Raw genomic sequence first — 14,629 nt, forward strand, 5'->3', positions numbered from 1 at the left:
AAATGGATTCATAAAAAGTAGAATACTCCAGGGTAGAGTTATAAGAGCTATTTTGATCCAAATATACGTGAAACCATCTTTCCTATCATTTGAAAAAGAACCTGACACAGAAATACAGCCAACAGAAAGAAAAATAGAGCCAAGAGATGTAAAAAATAAACAGACGCCTGACAACATTATTTAAGTAACTGGGGACTGTCATGTCTGAAGAAGTGAATCCCTGAACTTTTCAAGTTATATGAACCAATAAATTATCTTCTTTTCCCTAAGATGGTTCAAGTTAGATTTCTGTCACTTGTAAGAAAAACAACCGAACCAATTTATCTCCATTTCCACAGAGCAACTCCACAGTCACTTTTAGGGAAGGGAAAATATTTTACTGCCATTATGTGGCTCAGTGGTAAAAGAATCTGCCTGCTAATGTAGGAAACGTGGGATATATGGGTTTGATCTCTAGGTTGGGAAGATCTCCTGGAGTAGGAAATGGCAACCCACTCCAGTCTTCTTGCCTGGAAAATCCCCTAGACAGAGGAGCCTGGTGGGCTGCAGTCCACTGGGTCACAAAGAGTCAGACACGACTGAGCACACACACCACCATATATTTTACAGTATCACAGAAACTATGTTCTTCCTTTTTGAACCTCAACCTGCTAAATAACTGTGACGAGCTTCTCACTGGTGGCTCAGAGGTTAAAGCGTCTGCCTGGAATGCGGGAGACCCAGGTTCAATCCCTGGTCGGGAAGATCCCCTGGAGAAGGAAATGGCAACCCACTCCAGTACTCTTGCCTGGAGAATCCCATGGAGGGAGGAGCCTGGTAGGCTACAGTCCATGAGGTCACAAAGAGTCAGACATGACTGAGCAACTTCACTTTCACTTTCACTTTTTCACTTTATTTTATTTTTAAACCTACACTGCCTTCAGGTATCTGTGGAGAGGTGTGGTCACAGGTGCAGAGTGACTGGCTTGTTCCCAGCACAGAGGTAAGCCCACCTTCTATCTGTCAGCACGGCCATTCTCACTGTTTCATGGTTAGGCCGTGACACACACACAAAACCTGTATATTAGTGGCCTGAAACTTAGAGGAAAACCACACACCACCAATCTCAACTAATAATCATCCCTTCCCAATTTCCTCATTCCTATCAAAGTTACCCTTTCTCCTTTGCCAGCTACCTTTGATCTATTATTATGGTCTGTTGCTTCTTTTTTCATGAGGCCTCTCAGGTGTGATGCTGTCTTTTTATATTCACAGTCACATCCTTTTAGGGTCTGGTTATAAGCACCCTCAGTCACCCTTCATCGCATGGGTCCTGGGAATGTGCTAAAATGTGTTCCCAAATCCACTGCTGCTGTATTCCATTCAGGTTCCTCACCACTTAGCACTTCCTCCTTCTCCTCTCACCTACCTCCAATCTCTCACCTCCATTCTCTTTTTTGATCCTCTTCTATTTTTTAAATATCCATTTATGACACTATCCTATGTGGGGTCTTCCCTGTCAAAATCTGTTTTTTTAATTTTTCAAAAAGAAAATCATGTTTAGAAAATGCAGATGTTATATTAATTACACAATTCCTAGGAGCAATTTTATGCTGAGTGAAAAGGAAAAAAACTGTGTGGTTTGATATTTTAACTTGATAAAAAAAAAAGCGCTTTCTAGGTTTCACTGTTCCAATGTATTAGTTAAATAATACACTAAGTGCTTCCATATGACAATGACCTCATTTCTGTGAACAAATAAACTGACCTAAATACATGCCAAGAGAGCTTGCTCAACTAATCCATGAATGTTGGATCACAAAATATAATGAAACTCTAGCCAAGAAGAGTAGATGCTGAGAATATAAAATACTGTATATAGTCCAGGTCATATATAAATGTGGTTTATTATTTCTAAATCCTCTTTAAACAATTAAAAAATAAAAAAAACAGGAGTGTGCTCCTGCGAGAGTCAATCAACTGAAAGGTGTTTTTACCACATTTTAAAGTTCATTGTCCTTCAAGTTCATTCTACCTGAAGAAGTAGGTGTTTTGAACAGATACCCTTAAAAACTCTTGCCAGAAGTCTCACCAAAAAATAGTTAAGATACATAAATTACCCTACATGTATGAGCCACCAAACTCTAAGAATAGTTATTTGCTGAATCCTGAGATTCTGATTTTACAGTCTTCTTGCGAACTTATTTTAAATGGTATCTCCCCATTGAAACAAAAAAAAAAAAGAATACTGAATTAACTGCAAAGGCTAAATTTCAGACTATGAACAATTTACAAGGTCAACAATATGACTTGCAAGGTAATCACCAAGCAAATAATTTGACTTCACAGTCTACACAGTTAAGATTATTGAGGTTCATCTTATTAACTCAAACCAGATCTGAACATGAGGATATTTACAGTCTTTGTTGTTTTTATTTACCCACTTATTGTGAAATATTAATGAGGAGCACTACCTCAATGAAGAGGAAATATTCTAAGTTCTAAAACAATCTGGCTCCAAGGGTTCTGGAAGAGGAACGGGGACCTATCCCTTTATTTTGAAATACTGGAAAAGTTGATCCTGTTTCTCCGTTGTGTGTAGACTTTAGAAACTAGATTTAACATCAGTATCTTCAACAGAAAATTCCATAAGTGATGAGATAATAGCCATTTTCTCACCTCCCTCATTACCAAATATTATTTATTACTGACCAGCTTCTCTAAAAAGAGCACTGTTCCAGGCATTGAGGTGACAAAGAGGGAAAAGGCATGATCCCAGATGCTCACAAAGTAGTTGAGGGGTTGTGGGACATGCACTTTTTTTTTAAATCCATCAAATCTGTAAGTAAATTCTTTAGGATTTCCAAGGAAAAAATGGTCACTCAAGCCTTTAATCTCCTGGGGACTCTATGAAAGAAGTGAGATTCATGCTGGAGCTGGAAGGATACATAAGAATTACTCAAATGGAAAAGAGAAAGTGCATTCCAAAATAAGAGAAATGGTATAAACACAAGAAATTGGAATGTGTGGGGCCAGTTCCGAGAACAATGAGATGACCAATTTAGGTAGAATGGAAGAGAGAGGGGATTTATTTAATACTTCTCTATTTTTTTTTTTTTTTTTTGCCAGCACTCAACTAGAAACTTGAAATACAACTGATAAATAAAAGAGTGTCTATGCTCTAGAAGAGCTATAATATAGAAAAATCTATATAAAAAATTTGTCCTAAAATTTTATACATTTGTGGTGATAGTGTGACATGACCATACACAGAAAGAAATAATCAAATCTTTGTAGATGGCTAAGGAAAGGCTTCTTAGTGATGGTACTGATAGAACTGGGTCATAGGAAATATACTAGGATAACCACATGTGCAAAGTCAGAGGCTGTTCTAAAACTTTCTTAACTTAAATGGATCTATGTCATACGTTTAAAGCTCTCAAAACATAAAAATTCTGCAACTTCTTTTGATAGTCCATTCTAGCATTCAATAGCCTTACAATATTCTTGCTTACAAAATTCTTTTTGCTCACCGTGTTGATGCCTCTCCTCTGATACAGCTCACCCTGGAGTATTTTATAACTTCTGGTTTATGTGTCTCCCATTCATAGTAACCTTTTCTGTATGGGACAGTTAAGCGGAAAGATAAATTGCTTAAAGCCCAAGACAGACAATATTAAGTCTGTGACTTTGATACAGAAAAATACCTGATTTAGCACCAAAATACTGGAAATTTACCTTTGTTTGGCTTCCATGGGCTGCTATACAAATATGGAGAACATTACTGCTTTGGGAAATAGGATTAACTACAATTCAGGTGCTTACATACTCCCCAGTGCAAATATAAACAGCCAGAGGAGTTTCCAAGCACTCTTTACAGGCTATTTTATGTCCCACTTTAGTTTACTCTTTGTAATCCCTTCTGAACGTACTCAGACACCCCATTAAACAATAACAAAGATTTTTCTCTTTCTGGTAGATGGAATCTCTCTCTTGCCATTGATAGACTACAAACATACACAAATCCCTTTAAATTTTAAGATAATCTTACTGCTTAAGAGTCAACCTCCCCCAACTATCTTCTTAATAGACTTGGTGTATTTTTTTTAATACTTGGTCCATGAGCCCCCAATTTTCTTACAGTAATCACACTCCTGGTTTTCATGTACTCAGAGAAAGAACGTTCCCATATTTTCCAAAGAAAACATCTTCTTTTTTGTTCACATCCCCATATGAATGGATCCATTCTACCATATATATTTAGAATTTTATCATAGCTGATTCTTCAAAACAGAAGATCCCCTTTTCATTCTTATGCCTACAGTACAACTTCTGGTACATAATAGTGCTGTCTAAATAGTTGTTCGCTGAATTAATTAAAGAAATAAAATTAATGAACTTACATTGTTATGTGTAACACTATTTTAAACCTATAGTGCAAATATTAAAATTAAAAGCTCAATATTTTATAAATTTCAAAACCATTAACAAAATAAACTATGTCTAGAATTTTGAGCTTTTTTGTGAAAAAGTTACTTGAAAGAGAAAATACCAGTTTAGTTTTACTTTCTGGGAACTAGGAACCCTGCAGAAATGGGGCGGCGGGGAAAGTCTGTGCACATTGAGTGATCTGGTATCTCCCTACCTTCAGTGTTCCAGGAACTGTTTTTATCTTAAAACCAAATAACATTTTTGACAAATTTATAACTATTAGCTCATCTGTCACTAATCAAAATGTGCCAAGGAATATGGATAAGATGTTTTGGGGCAGAGCTGCTTTCCCAAGAGACCTGGCAAGAAGGATGGTACTGACGAATCTATCTGCAGGGCAGCAATGGAGATGCAGACATAGAGAACGGGCTGTGGACACAGTAGGGGAAGGAGGGGGTGGGACGATAAAAGCAAGTAGCACGGAAACATGCACATCACTGTATGAAAAAGGGATCGCCATTAGGAATGTGCTGTATGACGCAGGGAACTCAAATCCCGTGCTCTGTGACAACCTAGAAGGGTGGGATGGGCAGGAGGTGGAAGGGAGGTTCAAGAAGGAGGGGGATGTATACATTCCTATGGCTGAATCATGTTAATATATGACAAAAACCAACACAATACTGTAAAGCAACTATCCTCCAGCTAAAAATACATAAATTTAAATTAAAAAAATTTTTTTTAAATAGAGGAGCCTCAGGGCAGTTTTCTGTGCTGCTAATCCTTCCTGTTTCTAGAAGCCAACTCTAGAAATGCTATTTTCTTCCCAGCATTTACAACTCCTGTACTGGCTCCATAGTTCCTGACTCAAGCTCATTTCATTATTTTCCTAGGAGTTAGGTACACTCAGTAACTTTGGTTCTAGGTTTCTGCCACCCAGATTATTGTCTATTTTAGTTCATTATGTGTGCTGTGCTTAGTCGCTCAGTGGTGTCTAACTCTTTTCGACACCATGGACTGTTTATGGTCTGCCAGGTTCCTCTGTCCACAGGGATTCTCCAGGCAAGAACACTGGAGTGGGTTGCCATGCCCTACTCCAGGGGCTCTTCCCAACCCAGGGATCGAACCCAGGTCTCCTGCATTGCATGCAGGGTCTTTACCATCTGAGCCACCCCCTGCTTCTAATCTGGTGGAGCCATGTACTGTGCTGTGGTTGAAATTGCTCTATGGGAGTAGAATGCAAATTTAGGTTAGTGAAGAGAACTCAGTATGACAGATTCCTTCCAGAACCGACGATAACATGTTTTCTGAGAATTTTACTATTAACAAAGCGTTTTCAGAAATAGATACCTAATTCAATGCTTTTTCTTTAGAGATGTGCCTTCATCGTGTCTTTCCAAAGATCTATTTATTTTTCAGAAAAATAACTTTTCCTACTCTTTATTTCATGCATTACACAATACATAACTAAATTATATCACTGCAATCACAAATACAAGGACAAAAAAGACTGATTCACGGTAAGAGCATCACTTGTCTTAGTCACCTTGTGAAGTGAAGGTTGCTCAGTTGTGTACAGTTCTTTGCAACCCCATGGACTATATAATCCATGGGATTCTCCAGGCCAGAATACTGGAGTAGGTAGTCTTTCCCTTCTCCAGGGGATCTTCCCAATCCAGGGATCGAACCCAGGTCTCCCACACTGCAGGCAGATTCTTTACCAGCTGAGCCAAAAGGGAAGCATTAGTCACCTTGGGATGCCATAAAAATACCACAGATTCAGTGGTTTAAACAATAGAAATTAAAAATAAACTTTTAAAAGGCAACAGAAGTCTATTTTCTCACAGTTCTGGATGCTAGGAAGTTCAAGATCAAGGCACAGCCAATTCAGTTTCTGGGTACAGCTCTCCTCTGACTTATAGATGGACAACTTCTCCCTGGGTCTTCATAGGTGAGAGGAAAGATGAAGAGAGAGCTCCCTGGTGACTCCTCTCATAAGAACATAAATCCTATCAGATCAGGGCTCCATCATAGCCTCATATAACCTTAATTACTTCCTCACTCCAAATCTAGCCACAATGAGGGGGCTTCAACATATGAATCTGGCATTCCCTAAAGAATCTGCCCACAATGTGGGAGACCTGGGTTTTATTCCTGGGTGGGGAAGATCCCTTGGAGAAGGGAATGGCAACCCACTCCAGTATTCTTGCCTGGAGAATTCCATAGACAGAGGAGCCTGGTGGACTACAGTTCCTGGGGTCTCGATGAGTCAACACGACCGAGTGACTAACACTTACTTACTTAAAGAGGTTAAATACAGAGTTATTAAATGACTTAATAATCCTATCCCTGAATAAATCCCCAAGGGGGCGGGGGAAACATGTGCACCATAAAACTTATACGTAAGTGTTTATAACAACATTCATCAGAATAACCAAAACATGAAAACAAACCAAATTACCCTGAACTGGTTAATAAATAAATGCAATAGATCCATAAGATGGAATATTCAACAATAAAAAGAAACGAGGGAACTTCCCTGGCAGTCCAGTGATTAAGACTCTGCGCTTCCACTGCAGGAAGCACCAAGATCCCCCATGCAGTGTGACCACAAAAAAAAAGAAAGAAATGAGGCTGGGACTCTACAAGGATCCAGCAAGGGAATTTGAACAGAAGCAACCAATGAAATAAGATGAAAACCCAGTTCTTGCAACCACCCAGGCAGCTCTAGGTCTCATTGGTCCCGCTTTACATACAGGTAAACAGAAGCTCAACGGAGAAGGCAATGGCACCCCACTCCAGTACTCTTGTCTGGAAAATCCCATGGATGGAGGGGCCTGATGGGCTGCAGTCCATGGGGTCGCTAGGAGTCAGACACGACTGAGCGACTTCACTTTCACTTTTCACTTTCATGCATTGGAGAGGGAAATGGCAACCCACTCCAGTGTTCTTGCCTGGAGAATCCCAGGGACGGGGGAGCCTGGTGGGCTGCCATCTATGGGGTCGCACAGAGTCGGACACGACTGAAGCGACTTAGCAGCAGCAGCAAACAGAAGCTCGAAGTGGTCATGGTACAAGATGCCATAATGAAGAAGAGCCAGAATCTAAACCCTGAGCTCTCCAGGTTAGTCCATGCTTTTCTACCCCTATAAGATTGTTCACTGGAGAAAAGATGCGATTCTAACAATGTACTGCTGTTATCATACTCATCTATTGTTTTGGTGTAAGGTTTGGGGCCAGTAATTTATCCTAACAGTTACACTGCTGAGTTAAATTTCTCCCACTTGTGAAAACCCAGACAATGCATAGCAGCAACCCCAAACAAAACTCTTAAAATGATTAGACTGAGGAACTTCTGTGCACACAAGGCTACCCATAGCAGGGCATGACATAGTGCTGGAGATAGCACCGGGAAGCAGCCCGTCCCAGAGAGGAAGCCGCCTTGGGCTGCCACGGCAGCCACGGGTAACACAAATTTACTTCTTCCTCTCCCTCACGGCTCAGTGCTTGGTATTCCACGTTTGGTTTCACCAGTATTTTCCCTTCTGTCCTATATTTCCTGTTTTTCCATTTTATCCGGAGTACTATATTGAGTTAAAGCAGCATGTAAAGTGACTTGAACTTCTAGGGTAAAGGAGTATTTAAATCTAAGAAACAAAATTTTAGCACAGTAATAATGGTTAAACATAGAAAAATTATATTGCAAAAAAAAAAAGTATTCAGTCCTTCAAAGTGACATTCGTATTTCAGTCAAGAAAATTTACCCATAAATTCCTAAAGAGGACACCTTATAAACATAATTTTTTTTACTCGTTTATAAAACTTCAGTCTAGATCCTTCATGAAGCACTTATTTTTAAAATAAAGTCCTGACCTCTAGTGGCTAAACTGAATTAATTCAATGCCCGAATCTACTGAACAATCTTGACATCAGGAAGAGAGACAGCCGGACATTATAGCCTCTCATTAATGTAATGTAATAGGCAAAATACAAACACATCCATCTAGACTCAGATCTAATCTAATAGCAGGCTAGGGGGAATAAACAGATGATAAACATGTTAAACAATATTAATCTAGAAACAGAAATTCTACCTCGCAAAAGGCCCAATCCGTTTTCTTTTTTTTAAAACAAAGAACATGAAAAAAAAGAGACAGAACTTCATAGAGAGAGGAGCAACCCCACGTCCAAGGAGCAGTGGCTGCATGGGCACAGGAGGGCCTAGAGGAGCTACTCCACGTTCAAGGTCAGGAGGGGCGACCGTGAGGAGATACCCCTCGTCTAAGGTAAGAGAAACCCAAGTAAGACGGTAGGTGTTGCGAGAGGCATCAGAGGGCAGACACACAAACCATAATCACAGAAAACTAGTCAATCTAATCACACGGACCACAGCCTTGTCTAACTCAATGAAACTAAGCCATGCCCTGTGGGGCCACCCAAGACGGACGGGTCATGGTGGAGAGGTCTGACAAAACGTGGTCCACTGGAGAAGGGAATGGAAAACCACTTCAGTATTCTTGCCTTGAGAACCCCATGAACAGTATGAAAAGGCAAAATGATAGGATACTGAAAGAGGAACTCCCCAGGTCAGTAGGTGCCCAATATGCTACTGGAGATCCGTGGAGAAATAACTCCAGAAAGAATGAAGGGAAGGAGCCAAAGCAAAAACAATACCCAGTTGTGGATGTGACCGGTGATAGAAGCAAGGTCCAATGCTGTAAAGAGCAATATTGCATAGGAACCTGGAATGTCAGGTCCATGAATCAAGGCAAATTGGAAGTGGTCAAACAGGAGATGGTAAGACTGAATGTCGACATTCTAGGAATCAGCGAACTAAAATGGACTGGAATGGGTGAATTTAACTCAGATAACCATTATATCTACTACTGTGGACAGGAATCCCTTAGAAGAAATGGAGTAGCCATCATGGTCAACAGAAGAGTCCGAAATTCAGTACTTGGATGCAATCTCAAAAACAACAGAATGATCTCTGTTCGTTTCCAAAGCAAACCATTCAATATCACAGTAATCTAAGTCTATGCTCCAACCACTAATGCTGAAGAAACTGAACAATTCTATGAAGACCTACAAGACCTTTTAACTAATACCCAAAAAAGATGTCCTTTTCATTATAGGGGACTGGAATGCAAACGTAGGAAATCAAGAAACACCTGGAGTAACAAGCAAATTTGGCCTTGGAGTACAGAATGAAGCAGGGCAAAGGCTAATAGAGTTTTGCCAAGAGAACGCACTGGTCATAGCAAACACCCTCTTCTAACAACAAAAGAGAAGACTCTACACATGGACATCACCAGATGGTCAACAGCGAAATCAGACTAATTATATTCTTTGCAGCCAAAGATGGAGAAGCTCTATACAGTCAGCAAAAATAAGACCGGGAGCTGACTGTGGCTCAGATCATGAACTCCTTATTGCCAAATTCAGACTAAAATTGACGAAAGTAGGGAAAACCACTAGACCATTCAGGTATGACCTAAATCAAATTCCTTATGATTATACAGTGGAAGTGAGAAATAGATTTAAGGGCCTAGATCTGATAGAGTGCCTGATGAACTAGGGACAGAGGTTCGTGACATTGTACAGGAGACAGGGATCAAGACCATCCCCATGGAAAAGAAATGCAAAAAAGCAAAATGGCTGTCTAGGGAGGCCTTACAAATAGCTGTGAAAAGAAAAGAAGTGAAAAGCAAAGGAGAAAAGGAAAGATATAAGCATCTGAATGTAGAGTTCCAAAGAATAGCAAGAAGAGATAAGAAAGCCTTCTTCAGTGATCAAGGCAAAGAAATAGAGGAAAACAACAGAATGGGAAAGACTAGAGATCTCTTCAAGAATATTAGAGATACCAAGGGAATATTTCATGCAAAGATGGGCTCGATAAAGGACAGAAATTGTATGGACCTAACAGAAGCAGAAGATATTAATAAGAGGTGGCAAGAATACACAGAAGAACTGTACAAAAAAGATCTTCATGACCCAGATAATCACGATGGTGTGACCACTGACCTAGAGACAGACATCCTGGAATGTGAAGTCAAGTGGGCCTTAGAAAGCATCACTACGAACAAAGCTAGTGGAGGTGATGGAATTCCAGTTGAGCTATTTCAAATCCTGGAAGATGATGCTGTGAAAGTGCTGCACTCAATATGTCAGCAAATCTGGAAAAGTCAGCAGTGGCCACAGGACTGGAAAAGGTCAGTTTTCATTCCAATCTCAAACAAAGGCAATGCCAAAGAATGCTCAAACTACCACACAATTGCACTCATCTCACACGCTAGTAAAGTAATGCTCAAAATTCTGCAAGCTAGGCTTCAGCAATACGTGAACCGTGAACTTCCAGATGTTCAAGCTGGTTTTAGAAAAGGCAGAGGAACCAGAGATCAAATTGCCAACATCCGCTGGATCATCGAAAAAGCAAGAGTTCCAGAAAAATATGTATTTCTGCTTTATTGACTATGTTCAGAGTTAGACTGGTTCAAATATGCTTGCCTGAGGAAAGGAAGAGAGGGGCAGAGACAGAAAGTCAAATTCTACACTGGGGACTGCTGTGTAACTCTTCTTTCCATTCTTGCTTTTTTTTTTTTTTCTTTGCTTTCTTTCCTTATCAGGGTTATCCTTAGGAGAAAGTCAGACACAGTGTCAGGTAAAAACAACCAGGTACTTCAGTGCCAGGTAAAAAAAAAAAACTACGGTTTTTCCTGCACCAATGAGAACTGAACATGCTATGCAATCTTCATGCCAAATCCATAAAGTGTAGTCTTTATGGCCTCACTGAGATAATAATTCAAGAATGAGAGTCATTCATTGTAATTTAGAAACGCTTCTAATGCTTTTTAAGTTTCATGGCATGTAAGAATCCATTGAGGAGTTAGAAAAGGAGACTACTTTTAATCAAATCAAAATTTACCAAGTTTATAATAAAATAAGTACCTTGAGTTTAAAGGCCTAAAAGATCTAAGTTGAATATTCATTAAAACAATGGCAACTGTAAATAGTTTTTTCAAGCACAAAATCTTCCCTCAAGACAATTAGCAAGCCTTGTGCCTCTGCAACCAACACACATACTTCTCCTTTTTCTTGGTTTCAACTATCACCTTATGTCAGTTATTAATAAATTAATCATTATTACTTAGAGACTCTCTTAAAAGTGTGATGACTTTCCCGACCTGGTTGGGGCTGTGGAACTGTCCCAGGTAGGCTCCAGCCACGGAACAAAAGCCTCCTTTAGCAATACCATTATCCTTTTACCCCAAATGCACAATGCTTACTTGGGGTAATTTTTTAAAAGATATATAAGATCCAGATTTTTTAAAGGAGAACAATTTGAGAAAAATACTGATGGAGTATTCGCAATTCCATTTGTTGCCACAAGATGTCACCTGTATACAAGAAAACTCTCCATGTACAACAGAACAATTTAAATTGTATTCAGAAAAATGTTCTGAGGCTCTAATTTGTAAGGACACCAGAATGTGCATTCTGGATGATGAAAACATGAACACAGCATGGTTCCTGACCTCAAGGGGCTTAAAATGCCACATAGAAACAGACGTGTGCTCAAACAACTATACACAATGCATGGAACACACAAGGCAACGCCAGAACTGCTGCTCCTGCTGCTGCTGTTAGACGCTTCAGTCGTGTCCGACTCTGTGCGACCCCATAGACAGCAGCCCACCAGGCTCTGCCATCCCTGGGATTCTCCCGGCAAGAACATTGGAGTGGGTTGCCATTTCCTTCTCCATTGCCTGAAAGTGAAAAGTGAAAGTGAAGTCGCTCGGTCGCGACCGACTCGTGGCGACCCCATGGACTGCAGCCCACCAGGCTCCTCCATCCATGGGATTTTCTAGGCAAGAGTTCTGGAGTGGCTTGCCATTGTCTTCTCCACATGCCAGAACTACAAACTGTCAAAGCAAAACTTCCCCCAACAAAGCTAAAAAGGGTAGGAAGACTTCACTCAAGACTGTCTAAATAGTTACAAGAGATCAGAACACAGTCTGAACTCACCTCTACTGAAATGAAGAATCGGAAAGTTGTTTTGGTGGCTTTTAAACATTTTTCATTATAGTAAAGTACACATAACATTTACTACTATAACCTATTTTAAATATATAATTCAGTGGCACTGAGTACATTCACAGTTGTTGTGCATCAGAATTATCTATTTCTAAATCCCGTGGATGGAGGAGCCTGGTAGGCTGCAGTCCATGGGGTTGCTGAGTCGGACACGACTGAGCAACTTCACCTTCACTTTTCACTTTAATGCATTGGAGAAGGAAATGGCAACCCACTCCAGTGTTCTTGCCTGGAGAATCCCAGGGATGGGGGAGCCTGGTGGGCTGCCGTCTATGGGGTCACACAGAGTCGGACACAACTGAAGTGACTTAGCATAGCACAGCATAGCATAGAACATTTTCATCCTCCAGAATGAAACTCAGTACCCATTAAACAATAAATTTCCCATTCCTTCTATCCCACAGTCCCTGATAAACTGTTTTATTTTCTGTCTCTATACACAGTTAAATAGAATTTAACTACTTTAGGTATCTCATTAGAAGGAATCATACAATTATTGTCCTTCTGCGTTTGGCTTATTTCACTTCGTATAATGTTATCAAGTTTCATCCAGCTTATAGTGTGTGTCAAAATTTTATTCCTTTCTAAAGCTGAAAAATATTGTTGAATATATACACCACAGTTTATGAATTTATCTGTTGATGGACACTGGGTTGTTTCCACCTTTTAACTGCTGTGAATAATATTACTATAAACACTGGTGTACAAGTATCTCTTCCAGGCTCTGCTTTCAGTTCTTTGGGGAATATACCTAGAAGTGAAATTGCTGGATCACATGATGATTCTATGTTGAACTTTTTTAGGAACCACAATACTGTTTTTTGGGCTTCCCTGGTGGTTCAGCAATAAAGAATCCACCTGCAATGCAGGAGATGCAGGAGACACAGGTTCAATCCCTGGGTCGGGAAGATTCCCTAGAGGAAGAAATGGCAACTCACTCCAGTATTCTTGCCTGGAAAATCCAATGGACAGAGGAGCCTGGAGGGCTACAGTCCATAGGGTTGCGAAGAGTCGGATGCAACTGAGCATGCAATATTGTTTTCCAGTACATCTGCGCCATTTCACATGCCCACCCTCAAAGTCCAGAGCTTCTGATTTCTTCACATCCTGACCAGTACTTATAATAATTTTGATTTGGGGGGGGGGGGTGATAGCCATCCCAAGGAGTGTGAAGGTGGTATTTCCCTAATGATTAGTGATGTTGAACATCTGCTGTATATCTTTGGAGAAATATCTATTCAAGTCTTTTGCCCATTTTTTTTTCAAGTTTCTTATAGCAATTTGAGTTATAGAACAGAAATTTAAGTGGCTATCTAATTGCTTTGAATACAAATATCATATTATTTCACTGGATTGGTATTTACATAAGATTAGTCCTCTTAATAGTTGAAAGAAGCTATCAACACTAAAGAAACAATTAACAGTTTATTTCTGATCCTCTGAGGCACATGCTAGTAAAACTACTCCCTCTTGGGAGGAAAGTACTTGTCCATATTAGGTAAACTGTCTAAAGGAGCCAAATAATGATTTTAAAAGGTCAAGTAATAATTGAATGATAAATAAAATTTTTCCATAGCAAGTATGAGTTTGGAGTGTTTATAAATTCCCTATATATATATATATAGCAAATGGCCAATAATTTGCTATTTTCTAAACCTAAATGTATTTACCTAACATGTAGCTAGTTATTAGAGCTCACAGCAGTATTTATGACATGAGTGTTGGCTCTGTAGGGGTATATACCAATATAGTCTTTATGGCATCATTTAAAACTTTAAAATGTAGTATATCAGGATATGAACTATTGAGTATCATACACACTCAGAGTAACAGCTGAATAATTACAGGTTACACACATCTATTCCCTCTTAAGGATATAGCTAAAAATCAGTCAGAAATGTTGCTACTTGTCATAAAATGTTTTCCTTTGTTTTTGATCATGGAACTAGCCACAGTAGATGCTGAGGTCAGTGATAACAGAAGTATATTTGTTTTCAGCATTTTCTCCAGGTCCTTCTTCATCATTTGCAGGTCTTTCAAATAAATGTACAGATCTCTATAGGGTTGACAGACAATTACGTCCATGGGCTGTGGGTACTTCACATGGTGGGAGGCACTATGATTTCTC

The 14,629-nt window shown here is 39.7% G+C and overlaps 1 long non-coding RNA gene across 1 annotated transcript in view; it reads right to left on the bottom strand.

The window, feature by feature from the left end:
* LOC139186195 (uncharacterized) overlaps positions 1 to 14,629 on the bottom strand; it is a 65,224-nt gene that overhangs the window by 33,957 nt on the left and 16,638 nt on the right. The gene's annotated exons all lie outside the window — the stretch shown is intronic.

This window comes from Bos indicus, chromosome 12 (assembly GCF_029378745.1).
Source record: "Bos indicus isolate NIAB-ARS_2022 breed Sahiwal x Tharparkar chromosome 12, NIAB-ARS_B.indTharparkar_mat_pri_1.0, whole genome shotgun sequence".
NCBI classification, from domain to species: Eukaryota; Metazoa; Chordata; class Mammalia; order Artiodactyla; family Bovidae; genus Bos; species Bos indicus.